Source organism: Spinacia oleracea, chromosome 6, assembly GCF_020520425.1.
Source record: "Spinacia oleracea cultivar Varoflay chromosome 6, BTI_SOV_V1, whole genome shotgun sequence".
NCBI classification, from domain to species: Eukaryota; Viridiplantae; Streptophyta; class Magnoliopsida; order Caryophyllales; family Amaranthaceae; genus Spinacia; species Spinacia oleracea.
The window spans coordinates 10,347,782-10,362,361 of NC_079492.1; the positions used below are offsets into that span (position 1 = coordinate 10,347,782).

The 14,580-nt window shown below is 38.5% G+C and overlaps 1 long non-coding RNA gene across 3 annotated transcripts; it reads right to left on the reverse strand.

The window, feature by feature from the left end:
• Positions 1-514: 514 nt before the first annotated feature.
• On the reverse strand, positions 515-4,497 carry LOC110792468 (uncharacterized). Of its 3 annotated transcripts, none has more exons than XR_008924102.1 (5): positions 4,076-4,497; positions 2,839-3,062; positions 1,091-2,732; positions 910-1,005; positions 515-827 (listed from the first exon to the last, which is right to left on the reverse strand). It is a non-coding gene; the product is annotated as an uncharacterized lncRNA (long non-coding RNA). The 3 variants fall into 3 exon arrangements; XR_008924101.1 differs by having other exon boundaries at positions 2,845-3,008; positions 4,076-4,492; XR_008924100.1 differs by having other exon boundaries at positions 2,845-3,062; positions 4,076-4,491.
• Between the last annotated feature and the right edge of the window lie 10,083 nt (positions 4,498-14,580).

A 14,580-nucleotide genomic window follows, 5' to 3' on the forward strand; every position in this document is an offset into this window, starting at 1 on the left:
GAGAAGGATACTGATAAGGCGGTGGCATCGCCATGAACTGGTACGGCGCAAACATCTGAGCATGACGCATCCTCTCCATCTCCGACCAGTAAGCCCATGAATCTGCACCCCAAGGCTGAGGACCACTCCCTCCGAAGTAGTAACCGGGAGGAGCACTACAACAAAATAAGCTTTTAATAGCGCTTTTTTCAATGAAAGACAGCGCTTTTAAAGCGCTGTTAATTACCAGCGGTGTTAAAAGAATGACAACGCTTTTAAAAAGCGATGTCATTTTTTCCTCATTTACTAGCATTCAATATATAAGCGCTATTAAAGCTTCAGTATGGCGGGAAATTTTATGATTAATTTAATTTAAATTAATTAATAACGTGTAACTAAAAAGCGTTGTTGTTTAAGTGCATTTTTTTAATTTTTGTCAGGCTCTTTTCAAATTTTAATTTTTAATTATTAAATACCTGTAATAAAATATAAAAACATTTTAGAGCCTATACAGAGTAATCAAATTGAATACATATAACATCCAACTTCATTTCTATCATATCAAATAAACGTCGCGATGTCTCGTACATAACTTAAAATCATATATTCCTAAATACACAGTAGAATAAAAACACACTACAAAACAGAAAGAAGTATCATTGTCATATAGTACTTCTTTTAATTTCAAACCAATAAAATAAAATTAAAACGTTCTAGAGAAATTCTAGTCGAAAAACATAATTAATACATCACAATATTCACATGGGAAGAACATGACGCATCCATTGAGCTCTGACTTCATCAATTTCTCCTTGATCATAATGTGGAACATTGCAATCATGAAAGTACTACAAAATGAGAAAATTAACATAATTAGTGACAATGCATATAATAATTTCTAGGCTTAATTGAACAAATAAAAATACATACATCTTCAAATATTCGAGTTTGCTTATGGTCGATGATCTCTTTCATGTATCTCATGACATAATATCCAGAATCCATGACATTTTTTTGCCGAGGACACTACACAGGCAAAATACAATCAATTACTTTGAATACTTTAAAAAAACAAATAAAAATTCCAATAAACATAAATCATAGGGCATACTTGTATCTGTATCCACTTGGTGCTCATTTTAATTTTCTTCAACAATCCTTTTTCGGTTCGAAAACCAAAAAGTGCTCTGCAAACAAAACCAACATATATTATACATCTATATAGAGACTTAGTTCTAGTGCCAGAAATGGGAGTTTAGCTCAACTAGAGGCTGCGTCTGCACACTGTAAGACAACATATATTATACATCTATACTTCAGTGTTGAATTAGACTGTATAATCTGAGCTCCGCTAGATGTTTTGTCTGCAGAATTGGATAAAGAAATCAATCATTGTAATCAGAAAAGAACCCCATCATCTGCAGGGGGTAAACCACCTACTGCGTTGCCTACTAATGAACAACAGAGAATTCCTGGTGCACAGGTTGTACCCCCTGCATTGACTACTAATGAACAACAGAGAATTCATATGAGAAATGAACTAAAGGATTGTGTATTTCTCTGTGAAGTTTTCGCTTAAAAAACAAGTCACTTAAAGTCATACTTCATTCGGAAGAACTTAAACCCTGCTGTATTTTCTATTGTGGTATGAAAAAGAAAAGATTGGCTACTGTTGAAGTTAATTTTATCTGCAATTCGTTATATATAGTGAATGATTCAACATAGCGTTCGGACTCATGTGCCTGAATCAGTAACGCAGTAGCCACATAATTTGTAGATAATCCAACAGTCAGTCTGGTTGGTGCTAAATCAGATGTTTCTAGGGCTTGGTTCTGGTTAACCCTGGTCAATTTTGACCAAGTTATTGCTGTCAGTCAGTCTGATCTGGTGCTGGCCTTTTCTGTAGTTCTTACTTCCAACTATATTCTATTTATGACCTAAACAAGATGTATGCATTTGATTAGGGTCTGATTTCTCATAAGTAAAACGCAACTGACACGGTTTGGTTCAATTTAGCTTCTGTTCTGTATCTAAACAAGGGCCCTTGAGGTTAGAAAATAGGCTGTTAATCATGGCCAATGATGATGAGGAACCAAAATCTAAGCAAGGAGAAGAGCTTGTTACGGATTATTCTTGCATCTCTACGGGCTGGAAGAAGTAGAGGCTAAAGTGGTCGCAGTAGTACTAGCAGCAACAGTACATGGGGCAGTAATCCAGGGGTTCGAATGGTACTATGCGGGCTAACAAGATCACAGGGAAGACAGGAACACAAGGCCAATATGGTGCGACTACGAAGACAGGCTTAACAGATAGGTCTCGTGGGAGTTTCAAATACTTTTTATCGTGAATGAAGTTGTTGCTCAAACATTCATGAATAAGGATTCGAACATGTGTACCTATCATTCACACCACGCAGCTAAAATAAACTACGAAGTATATATGAATCGTGTAAAAGTCAAATTGTAAGGTGTGATCTTAATACCCGTGACAAACAAATGAACACTCATGCCTTTTATCCACACAGATATTTGAATAACTAAAATTATTTACCGCTTCCTGTTAAGTAAGCGTTGAGCGTATTAACTGTATTAACTTACATTGTCGGCCTCCTTAATTATGAAAGTACTTCACTTACATCCTTCTTCCTTTTTGTTGATGAAGCTCGTTATCTTCTGACTTGTTCCTCAAAAGACGAATCTCATTTATATAATAGTGTTGTCTGTCAATTATGAGAGCAAGGAACAAGGAGATTCCTACACAAAAATGGAAGATATAAAGATTATGGTGGATCAAAAACACAACTTTATCTGTTCTAAAAACTGTTTCAAAAGTTTACCAGTAAAGAAAAAAATTGAAAACCTGTACCAAGAAAAGTTGCTTCGAGAAGGTGATGAACTATAAGGACTTGTTATGTTGGACTAATGGCAGAACCATCCGTGAAGCGCCAATGAGCATCGAGGAGACCATATACGCTTGAGAGAAACAACACAAACATCGTTGAAGACAACGTTTGGGCAACCATAGGACCTCTGCCAAGTTTCAACTGGCTTAGCCCTTTCAATAGAAGTTTTCTCAAAGGAGTTCTAAACAAAAGGATTAAAATCAGAAGAAGTTCGACTAAAATTACTGGATACATTATGTAAAGCAACATCTTTAATCCAAATGTTCAAGTTTCTGAGCTTAGATCAGAGAAAAGTATATGATGTTAAACAACAGGAGAGAAAATAAGAACAGAGAACTGGTCAAATGGAAGATATCCAGCTTTTTACATGCCTCTTTTATTAACAAAACTTCTATTTTAATTAAGGTATGATAAAGAAAGAAAGAAACTCAAGCATGGTATATAGCATAGAAACTTTGCCTTTTCAATTTCAACTCTTTGATTCTCGCCTCTTAACCAAACCATCAAGAATAAGATCTTTCATGAAGGAAGTAGCGAGAATTTAAGTACAACACAAGTTATTTCCCCTGTTTAAACAATTCATTTATCCTTTTGTGGCTACAATTTCTTACATAGATACATACATACAAGAGTATGCATATTTCCATGTCACGTTTGATGATTTCCCGTCACCAAAGCCTCTTTTTAAAATAGTATTGTCTAAAAGCAAACATCTCCTGTAAAAGAATGATACAACAGTTCATAGTTTGCAGCAAACAAACGTTAGTTTCTGTTTTCTTACCATCCATAATCCTCAATAGAACCCAACCTCATACATCTAATGGTCCATTAAAAGTACACCTATGAAATGAAAGAATGAACTAACAGTGCTAAACTACTCATACATCCAATAATCCCAAGTAATATCATAAGCCCGCAACCCTTAAATATCAAAAGTATGTTCCAACTTCAGATGAAGACCATGAGAATCAAAAAGAACAATAACGACGCTGTAACTCCTAATTCCAAAAACAATATTTCTAAAATTTCCAGAATCAGAAAGTTTCTAACATTCACATAATCAAAAATTTCTAATAAACCCCAACATCCAGTATAAGTGGGTGATAAACAGGCATATCAAATTGCTATAAAACTGCAAATTTACAATTGAAAATTTGAAAACCCAATTGAATAGCTAATTTAGAAGAAACTCACAATTGATAATTCAATCACACGCATCGGGAAAATATGTTCGCCGGATAATAATCGCCGCCAACGTTCGCCGGAGAAGAAGATACATACGGAAATATCTGGATCTGGATTGAAGAGAACTCTTTAATTTTCGATTTGGGAAATTTCGATTTGAGTCAACTTGGATTGGGATTGAACTCTTGAGTTCTTGAGTTCGATTGGGAACTCAATCTTAACTGTGGAAGTCGTGGTGGGAGAAGGAAAGAAGATGGAGATTGTGGGGAAATACTTAGGCGGTGGTGGTGCTGATCCTGGGTAGGGTTTTGTTTCTTTAATTTGGTTTTGGCGCGGCAGGTGTAAAAGTTGTATTACTATAGGTTTTTTTGTTTGTTTTTAAATTACTATAGCTATGAATCACTGCGTTTACAGAAAAGTGTTGTATTATATTAAGGTGGAAATTAAGGCTGCTTATTTTAACAGCAATATAAAATAAAGTGCTGTTATTTTATTTAAGTATTAGCGCTTTTTGATAAGCGCTATTACTTAAGCGCTGTTAATTAATGTTTTTGTTGTAGTGGAGGAACAAAGGGCCTCGAAATGCTTGCACCTCCAAACGAATGCCTGGTAGGATCAGCATGTACAAAAGGGGCAGCTCCCCAATCAGCATCCGAATGCCTCATGTGAGTACCAGCACCGGACCCTGTCCTAGGTCCAAGATTGGTCCCTCCCGCCTCGAAGAAGTCTCCACCTGAGGCTCCCTATCAACGGAACCTCTGCGGCCTCGACGGCGCTCCTATACAAAATACAAATTCCCAGAATCAACATCCAAGTTCGAGTTTCCAGAATACAAATTTCAAAATCAAGAAAAGCACCTCTCTGTCCCGGCCAGAAAGCTTCTTGGTCAATTTGACACAATACCTCTTCCAGGAATCAATCAAGAGCATCCAGCGACGCACTCTCACCCGAGGCGCCTGCATACAAAATTCAAGATCATTCCCCAAATACAAGATTACAATCAGTTTCAAGAAAATGCAACAGTACTCACAGCTGCATAATGCTCAGGTACAGCATCAAACGATCTCCGGTTCGGGGGAGAAGCTACCGAAATGGTAACCTCCACCTGTTCCCCGTCCGAGTTCTCATAGCGGAGGACCCTATCAGCATAGGGGATGTCCTCGGGATCAACCTCCTCCTCCTACATACAATCATCCAAGAATAAAAGAATACAAGATATAAAGTTCAAAAGCTCACCGGCAGTACGAAGCGTACTGGTGGAGCCAGCCTCCTCAGGAAGTCGTCATAGCTACCCTTCCTTTGTACAAAGTCCCTCCAAGAGCGGCAAACAGCATCGCCTCTAGCATTCACATAGAGCCGAGCAAGCTCTTCATTCGACGCCAGCATGGACTCCGGTGGGTCCTTGGGGACAAACCTATTCCCCGAACTGTGCTGAAGGGACACTCGTTCCCCCAGATATCACATGTGGCGATACACCCCTGGGAGCAAAACCCCCCGTCCAGACAAGAAATGGGCACGAGCAGCCGAGGCAGGCACAGGCGCGTTAGCAAAAGGACGCCACACCACCATCAAAGCAAACAACTCAGGCAATTATACAAATACAAATACAAAAGAGCAAAACAGTACAAAAATATTACCTCATCAGCAGGTAGAACTCTCCAAGCTCTGCGGGAGGCCGCCAGAGGCACCCTCTTGCGCACCGCTCCTATCCAAGAGGTAGCATACGGGTAAGCCGCATCTCCAGTACGATCCGGCGCCAAAGTCGGAAAGTGCTCATATATCCAAATCTTTCAAAAAAGCAAGAAAAACATCAGTCCAGTTCAAATAAAAACATACAAGTACAAGGCACAAAGTACAAGGAGTCTTAAATACCTCCAGCACACTCCATAGAGCAGCCATGCTCGGCTCGCTCTCCGGCGCAGTCCGGGAGGCCCACTTTATCTCGTACAAAAGGTGGCTATATGCCAAACCACCCCAGTTGTAGCTCGAAACAGCTCTCAAGTCCTGCAAAACTGACAAGAATCTAATATGCACCCGACTGTTCCTGCTCGGGGCCACCACCCTACTCACCAAAGCTAAGAGGAATAGCCTAACCCTTTGCTCTGCAGACACACCCACACCACGGATAGCGTCTGCAATCACCATCACGGAAGTGTGGGTGTCGTCCTCTGATAAGTCAACAACAAGGCCGAGCAAGTCTCTGGCAGCGGCCGAACGCCACGTCAGCTCCGAATCAAAGGTCACGTTCCTCTCAGAAAAAGGAAAACCCCTAATCATGGAAAACTCAAAAGGGGTAATGGTGATCTCCCCCCATGCCATATGAAAAGTGTTGGTGGTATCCCACCACCGCTCTAGCAAAGCCCATAGCCGGGGTTTGATCCCCGCTCTCCTCGAAGTACCTCCCATGGCACGCCAGAAGTCAACCAGGCCCGTCTGCAACCAGATTCCCATAACTCCGGTCAAAATACCGGATCGGAAGGACTCCAACCAGTACCAGCAAAGGCAGGTGCATTCCAGGGAACCATACCCCCATCCGGTGCGTTTACCGCAGCCGCTTCATCGTCCGAAGCGTCCTCCTCAGCAGCTCGAACCACCGAAGATTCGGCGAGCTTCCTCCGTGTATGACGAGGCATTCTAAATAAAGCAGAGTACAAATTGTCAAAATTCCAAACTGGGGGCTATCCTATACTAGCCTGTGCAAAAATCAAAATTCAGAGGCTATCCTATACTAGCCTGTACAAAGTCAAAAATTCAAAACTCCCCAGTGGCAGTACTAATTCAGCCAGGGACCTCTAGTTCAAAATACAAGTGCTACACCAACGCCTAGGCTATCCACGCCGAAGCAGGTATACAAGTTCTACACCAACGCCTAGGCTATCCACGCCGAAGCAGGTACACAATTTCTACACCAACGCCTAGGCTATCCACTCCGAAGCAGGTATACAAGTTCTACACCTACGCCTAGGCTATCCACGTCGAAGCAGGTATACAAATTCAACACCAACGCCTTGGCTACCCATGCCGAAGCCAGCATTCCAAAACTCTACAAACAACACCCACGCATCCTAGCCTATTCTCTCCTAAGACCCCGCAAGGTCACCAGTGAGACTACTATCTACAAATACCAGGTACAAGATTCAAGAAAAATACAACGACTCAGGCGTTCAAATCCCAACGGACCCAAGCTCCAGGAAAGTCAGCCGAAATTTCAAAATCTTAAGGGCCAGTAAAAAGCTCTTATCCCCAGCAAAGCACATCCCCAACGGATCAACTCCGGGTGTTCAAAATTCAAAAATTCAAGATTCAAATTTTCGATGCCAAGCTCCGTTCCGAACCAAAGGCGGAAGAGTACAAGTACAAATCGGAGTCATCACAACCGCACGGAGGTAGACTCTATCCTTTTTCCCAACGCCTGTTTTGTGCAGGTACCCGGCGTACAAATAATGGTCCTGATCGCAGAACGTCTTGATCATTCTGTGTCCCTTTCGAAATACTTTGACGTGCGCTTTCCTAACCGAACGCTCAGTCAAAGTGGGGGCTTCTGTAGACACCTAATTCGTGTCTCCCCTCAGGGATGATGACGATACCATTATCCTTACTAGGTGGTTGGAGCAACTCCGTGCGGAAATCCCAATTGCTAAGAACATCTCCAAAATACAAGATCCAAAATCCAACTCCCGAGGCCGTTCCCCTTCCAGAACTCGGTACAAAATACAATTTTCAAAAACCAATTTCAAAATCCAAGTACAATCTCATCTAGTAGACCATTCCATTGGTTTTACTAAGCCTTTTCCAATTAAAATCATATAAGGCAAGTCAAATTCGGGCGCCGACCCACAAAACCGAGCAAGCCGGGCTTCGTCCCGTAAAACCGAAATTCAAAACCCGAAACGGCTTGTTTTTAGACGCAAAATCAAGTCTTAACCCCCAAGAAAACACTACGTTCCAAGCATCGTACTATTTGTACGAAGGTACATTAATACAGGACAAACCAAGGACGGAGCTCGCGTCCTTATTTTGGCGGCATCCACGCCACGTCACCAGCGCCCAGCGCTGCCAGCTGCGTGCTGCGCTGGCAATGGCTGGCGTTTTGCAGCCATTTTTCCTATAAAAACCCACTAATTTCCAGCATTAAGGGAGGCATATTCAATAAACAACGTCGTAATACAAAAATTACGCCTCAAATCCAAATCAAAAAATCCTTCAAAAACACATACAAACTTCAAGTTCTAAGCAATTGGGAGCTCTAAAAGGAATTCTTGCCTAAACCTAAATAGGTAATTCCGAATCCCACCATATTCAATCATCTTTCTTTGATTTTCCTATTTCAAAAATGATTAGCAAATTTGCATTTTTACTACTAAAAATGTCACTTGCAACAATCATACATCTTTTCAAAATCCAAACTTTTCAAAATACAAAATGCAAACTTTCAAGATTCAAGGATGTTCAAAGTTGTTTGTAATCACTTCTTTGAACTAGAATCCCTTTCAAGTATGGAGTAATCAAAGATGACACCTTTCTAACTTATAAAGGTTTAGTCTTTTGAGATTCAAGACTCCATTTTTCAATATACAAGTTCAAGTTTTCAAATTTCAAGATCCAACAATATTTAGGGTTGCTCATGACTACTTCCCTAAACTAGCTAGGATCCTTTCAAAGTAAGAGCACATCAAAGATCTAACCTTTTCAACATTAAAAGGCCCGATCTTTGAGATTCAAGTCTCTTAAGTTTAAATATTTCAAGTACAAGTTCAATATTTCAAGTTCAAGTATTTCAAGTTCAATATTTCAAGATTCAAACTTTCAAGTTCAAGTTCTATATGCAAAATCTAGGACACTTTGGGATGAGCAACTTCTCCCAAGTTGAGATTTTTTGCTTTGAATTCGTGTCGTGCGCACTTATTTTTAAGGAGCCGCTTGGCGTTCGAATCTCATGTGCCAAGTACAAATTCTAATATCGCAATTTCAATTATGCACCTTTCAATATTGCAATTTCAATTATGCACCTTTCAATTCCGCAATTTCAATATCGCACTTTCAATTCCCCAATTTCAATATCGCTCTTTCAATTCAGCATCTTTACTTTCCTAGTCCTTCTAGGCAATGTGGACCTACTCCCTAGTCCATCTCTGGGGGGTCTTGTATTTACTAATTCCGCTCTTATTTACTATTGTGATGTTGCTTTATTTGCTTTATTGCTTTCATCACTATACATGCTAAATACAACAAAACGCAAGGTTACATCACGCTTAACAAAGATAATTTCTTGGACAAACCGATCTTAGGTTCCCTTAAATTAACTTTAAAGCAAAGTGACCACCATACAAAGTAGAGATTCTATTTGCTCTAAATTTAAACCCACATAGTCTAAACTAGGGTATTTTTTCGAAAATGTTGTGTCACGTACTCGAATAATTTCTAAAGCTCGCAGAATAAGCATCTCGTTCCCGTGCCCGGATCTCACCCGTCCGTTTCGAAGATTCAAGTCTTATCCTAATAGGGTCATTTACGGCCTTTCCAAACAAGACCCTAAACAATGTTTGGTGGCGACTCCTTCGAGGTACAAAAATACGATGGTTTATAAAAACCGCCCCCCTTGTAGGGAATTGCATGCACAAAAAATACCCCCACACCAAGCAATGCGCAGCAACGTGCGCTTAGGCCACACACTGCAAGGCCCTTGGCCGGCCGGTTTCTTGCACGCTAAGCAAGTTTGTGCGCCAAGCTACTTGCGCGACAAGTAGTTTTGGCCACAAGTTATAGTTTTCCTAAATCTACTAAAAATAGATATTAAGGGTAGATCTGAAATACTTAGTATTTGATTGTCCATAGAATTCTAATATTATTAATTAACTAGAGTCCTAATAGATTTAGTTAACTGATTCCTAGTAGGATTGTAATTCCTTATTTCCACCCTATAAATATGTGGTTCATGATCACAATTTATTAACCTATTCCAACACATTAAATTCAAGGGAGAATTTAATACTTGCCTATCACCATTGTGAGTTTCCCGAGTGTACATAAAGCCTTAGAGAATATTCTAGTAGTGATTGAATCTAAAGTGGATCCGAACGTGCTGTGGACTATCTACGGAGGGGCGACATTTGGAGTCATGTACTTGTTCTTGTTCGGTTCGGGAGCAGCTAGGGAAGGCACGCATCACATTGTATGTATACTAAATTATGCTAATTGACTATGTGACAATTAATTTGGATTTCTGGCTTTATGGTTTTCCGCATGAATTATATTGTTTATATTATTCATAACCTAACACATTGACCTATTAAAAGTTGCATTGTCATAATGCAACACAATTAATACATATACTGGCATTGATGCTAGGGCCTAGGGCGTGTGCCCAATTCTGTGAGTGTGAACATGTCACACTAACAATTGATGGTGTGGCGTACCACAGAAAAGACGCGTTAATAAGGTAGTGGGTATAAAGAAGGAAAAAAATATAATATTAATATTTTTCTACTTTTTTTTAACACATGCATAATATGTTATATAATTTAAATATTTTAGTTTCCAATTTAAATCATGACACATAAGCATGCAATGCAGACCTATCAAACGGGTCGGTCGGGTCAAGTTCTAAAAAATTATTTTCTGGTTCGAGTTAATTGGGTCAGTCACTTTCGGGTTCGGGTTTACAAATGCTTGTTCAAGACCCAGAATTTTCGGGTTCGGGTCGGCCCAACGGGTTGAGATATTTTATAACGCCTATTATATTTTCCTTTATTTAGGTAAATAATATACAAAATTTGGTCACAAATTCACAAATTTTCCTACACAAATTTATATTTTAGTCAAATTCAACCATAAAAGGGCGTATAATTCAAATTAAAATCATATTATATCCAACAATTGTAACAACAACGTATTTACTATGTTTAAAGTTCTTCACACTCTTATTTATTACTATAAATTTTATGATTTTCAATCGGTCGAGACAGAAATGGGTTCGGTCGGGTTATGACTCACTACTTTTCGGGTTTCTCGGCTTCGGATAAAATTGGGTTAAGGGTCATAAAATTTTGTTCAAGACCCAATATTTTCAGGTCTGATTCGAGTCGATTTTCGAATCGATCGATTTTTGACAGATCTAATGCCATGTCAAACCGGTACGAGTATTAAGTGACGGAGGAAGTAACTAATCATCGGTGACAACAAAGAAAACGGTAAGAAATGCAATGGGTACGAAGCCAGCTCATTACCTAAGAAACATGACAGTATATCTAGGAATTGAAGTGTCAAGGAAATGTATTGGTTGATTAGTTATCGATATGTACGTTGTAGTGATTGATTCATATAAGGAAAATTTGTTTTTAATAATCCAACCTTTTAATGGTTTTCTTTTGATAATCCAACCTATTGATTATTATGTAATAATCTAACCTTTATTACCCATTTTCTTTCATTGCATCTAACAGGTAAATGACCTGATGTAGCAAGTCATTCGTCCTACGTGGCATATTACCATTATAATTTTTACTTTTATAATTTTTTTTTTGAAATATCTCTTAATATTTTATCTTCCCCTCTACTTTGTTTTCCTGGTTTATAACGGAGGTACCTCCGTCTAGATATCTCCATTCTCGAGGGTGAGCTTTGAGCTTCCAAGGAGTAACACCCTTCACTTCCTATCTCTCATAGGAATATTCACCATCAGCAGTCTCTAATCTCTCCCCGCTGCCCTCTTATGCATTAGTCATCAGCTGTTTATTAGCCTCAAATAATTTTTTGTTAAATTACAGTTTGAAATTCACCCAATTTTTGGCTGAAATTTTCTTTGGATTAAAATTCCTGTTTAAACTCAAAGAAAATTGTAGTGCACGATTGTCGAGTTTGGGAAATATTGAACACCAACTATGTGATCGGATGTGTAAATTTTAGCTTGTTGCATCGATTTTAATGTTGTCAAACCGGCGAAATCTTGAAATCCTTCTCCGGCACATCAAGATTAGTCTTGCCTGAACGGATCAATGTCAAATTTATTTGTTTGAATATTCCTTCTGCGGGATTCGGGGCGAAATCAACATAGCGAAGAGACATTCCTACCCTTCCTTGTCTTGCTTCTTCATCGAAAATAATGTGTTATGTACTTTAACTTTTGGTCCGTTGGTCCCATTGAAGAATGAGACATTATAACTCATTATTTCAGACATTGGTGATTAACTGGTGAAGGAATTAAGGTGTGGTGCAGTGGTGGAGATAAGCTGGAGCAATGCACTAAAATTTGCAGTTTACAAGTTCAAAAATTATTTGCAATAGTTTGGATGAGTAACCAGTAACGTTTAATTGTTTTTGTTTATACTTTATGTTGACTTTCCACCTCCATAGCCGCATTGAAGTTATTTGGTGGGGGAATCATGTTTATGTACTCCACTAATTTCTCATATTTGTTATTGTCATTTTTTTAATGGTGACCATTAACCTTCATAATCTTAGTTTGGCCATTTTCGGTGAGTTGCTTTTTGTTTGGGAAAGAAGGGTGATTTTTTAAAAAAATAATATAAAAATAAAAGTGGTGACCTATTTTGTAGGTTGCCGGTCATTTGGGTGTAATAAAAGTAGATGGGTTATAAAGGTTGGATTATTAGATTATAATCGATAGGTTGGATTATTAAAAGCAAATCGCTAAAAGGTTAGATTATTAAAATTAAATTTTCCTTCATATAATGGCCTTCATTCTTTAAATCTTTCTCATCCCTTTCTTGCATTTATGAGCCTTGTAGGATCCCTTTTTTTTGGTGCACCTGTAATTGTATAGGCCCACGCGAAGAGCGCATACAAGGAAGAGTCTCTTTCTTACCCTATGTTCCTCTCTCCCTTCTCTTTCTTTGTAAATACTTCATATTGTATATTTGTCTCTTTTTTTTTTTTAATTAGGTAACAAGAAAAGACCCTATTAAATCAACACCTATCAGTGGTTATCCAGCCTATTAGCCTAGCTACACATACATTTCGCAGCTAACAAGACTCGACCTTGTGACTAGAGGTGTCAAATCGGGTCACCGAATGGGTTGTGGGTTGATACGTGACTGTTCGGGTTTATTCGGTTCGGTTCTAGTTTGGGTCAAAAGTTATCGGATCAGATCGGGTTTGGGTCGGGTCTATTCAGTTCGGGTCAATTTCTGGTCAATTGTTGTCGGGTCCGGGTAAACTTCGGGTCGGGTCAAGTTCGGTTTAGGTAAAAAAACGGACCCGGTGATCCCGTGTCGGGTTCTATACGGGTTTTATCGGGTCGAACCGGGTCTGGTAACTTTGGGTCGGTTAGACTTTGACTCGGGTCGATCATTTCAGTTCGGGTCAATTCAATACCAGTTCGATTTCGGTTCGGGTCATCTCAGTTAGGTCTCGGGCTGGATCGATTTCATTCTAGGTCTTTTCAAGTCATTATCGATTAATGTTTTCATTCTGTTTTTAATTAAACAAGTTATTAATCTACCTTTTTTCGAGTATTTTTAATTTACTAAACTACAACATCGTTATATCAATTATAGTTTTTTGTAAGTTATAAGATGATTAATAATCATATATCGAGAACCATATGTAAACACTAGATACACAATATATATAAATCTATAAGAAATTAAGAACATAACTCTTTAAGTTTACACGAAATTCAACTTACTAAATAATAATGATTGTAGTGTATAAGAACATACATCGTAAATATACTCCAAATACAGCAAAACAACTACTTCATATAACTTATCACAACAATTCTTCAATTTACTAGTAGTCCTAACAAGTTTAAAGAACTAATATTCATTTTTATATCATGAATTTGATCATATCATTAGACATTTAATGATTATTACACGTATACAAGTACTTAATTAACAGAAAATAGCTAATTGAAACTGATAACGTTATATCGAGATAACATAGACATTAAAGTATGAAACCATAAATCTATGAGATTGTACCAGTCCACAGGAAACCAAACACGACCAATGTGTCAGTTGTTAACGATCATAATGGCATATAAGAGCGCAAAATTCACAAGACAATAACGTACTCTACAAGTGTAAGAATTGAAAGTATAACAACTCGGCGGAAATAACTATTAGGAATTGGATTATATCATTAAACAATTATATATGATAGTTCAGTAGGAACACTTGACAAGAGGGGAGGTGAATTGTTTCTTGAGAACTTGAGTAAGTTTCTTACGGAATTTGAACAATAAAGAGACTGAGAATAATGAGCAAAGAAATATATAAAACTGAGGAACCTTCTTGATCCTAATCAAGAAGAACCTCACAACTCTTTTGTATTAATGTAATAATTCTATTACAAATACACTCTTTAACTCGAGTTCCTTTCAAACACGAGTTCCACACAGCAATCCCCTTCGATTACTGTGTTACTCTTTCTCTCTCTAACTTAACCCTAAATCGCTCCTTTTCTCTTTGACTTAACTCTAAGTCGCTCTTTTTCTCTTTGACTTAACTCTAAGTCGTTCTTTCTCTCTTTGACTTAACTCTAAGTCACTC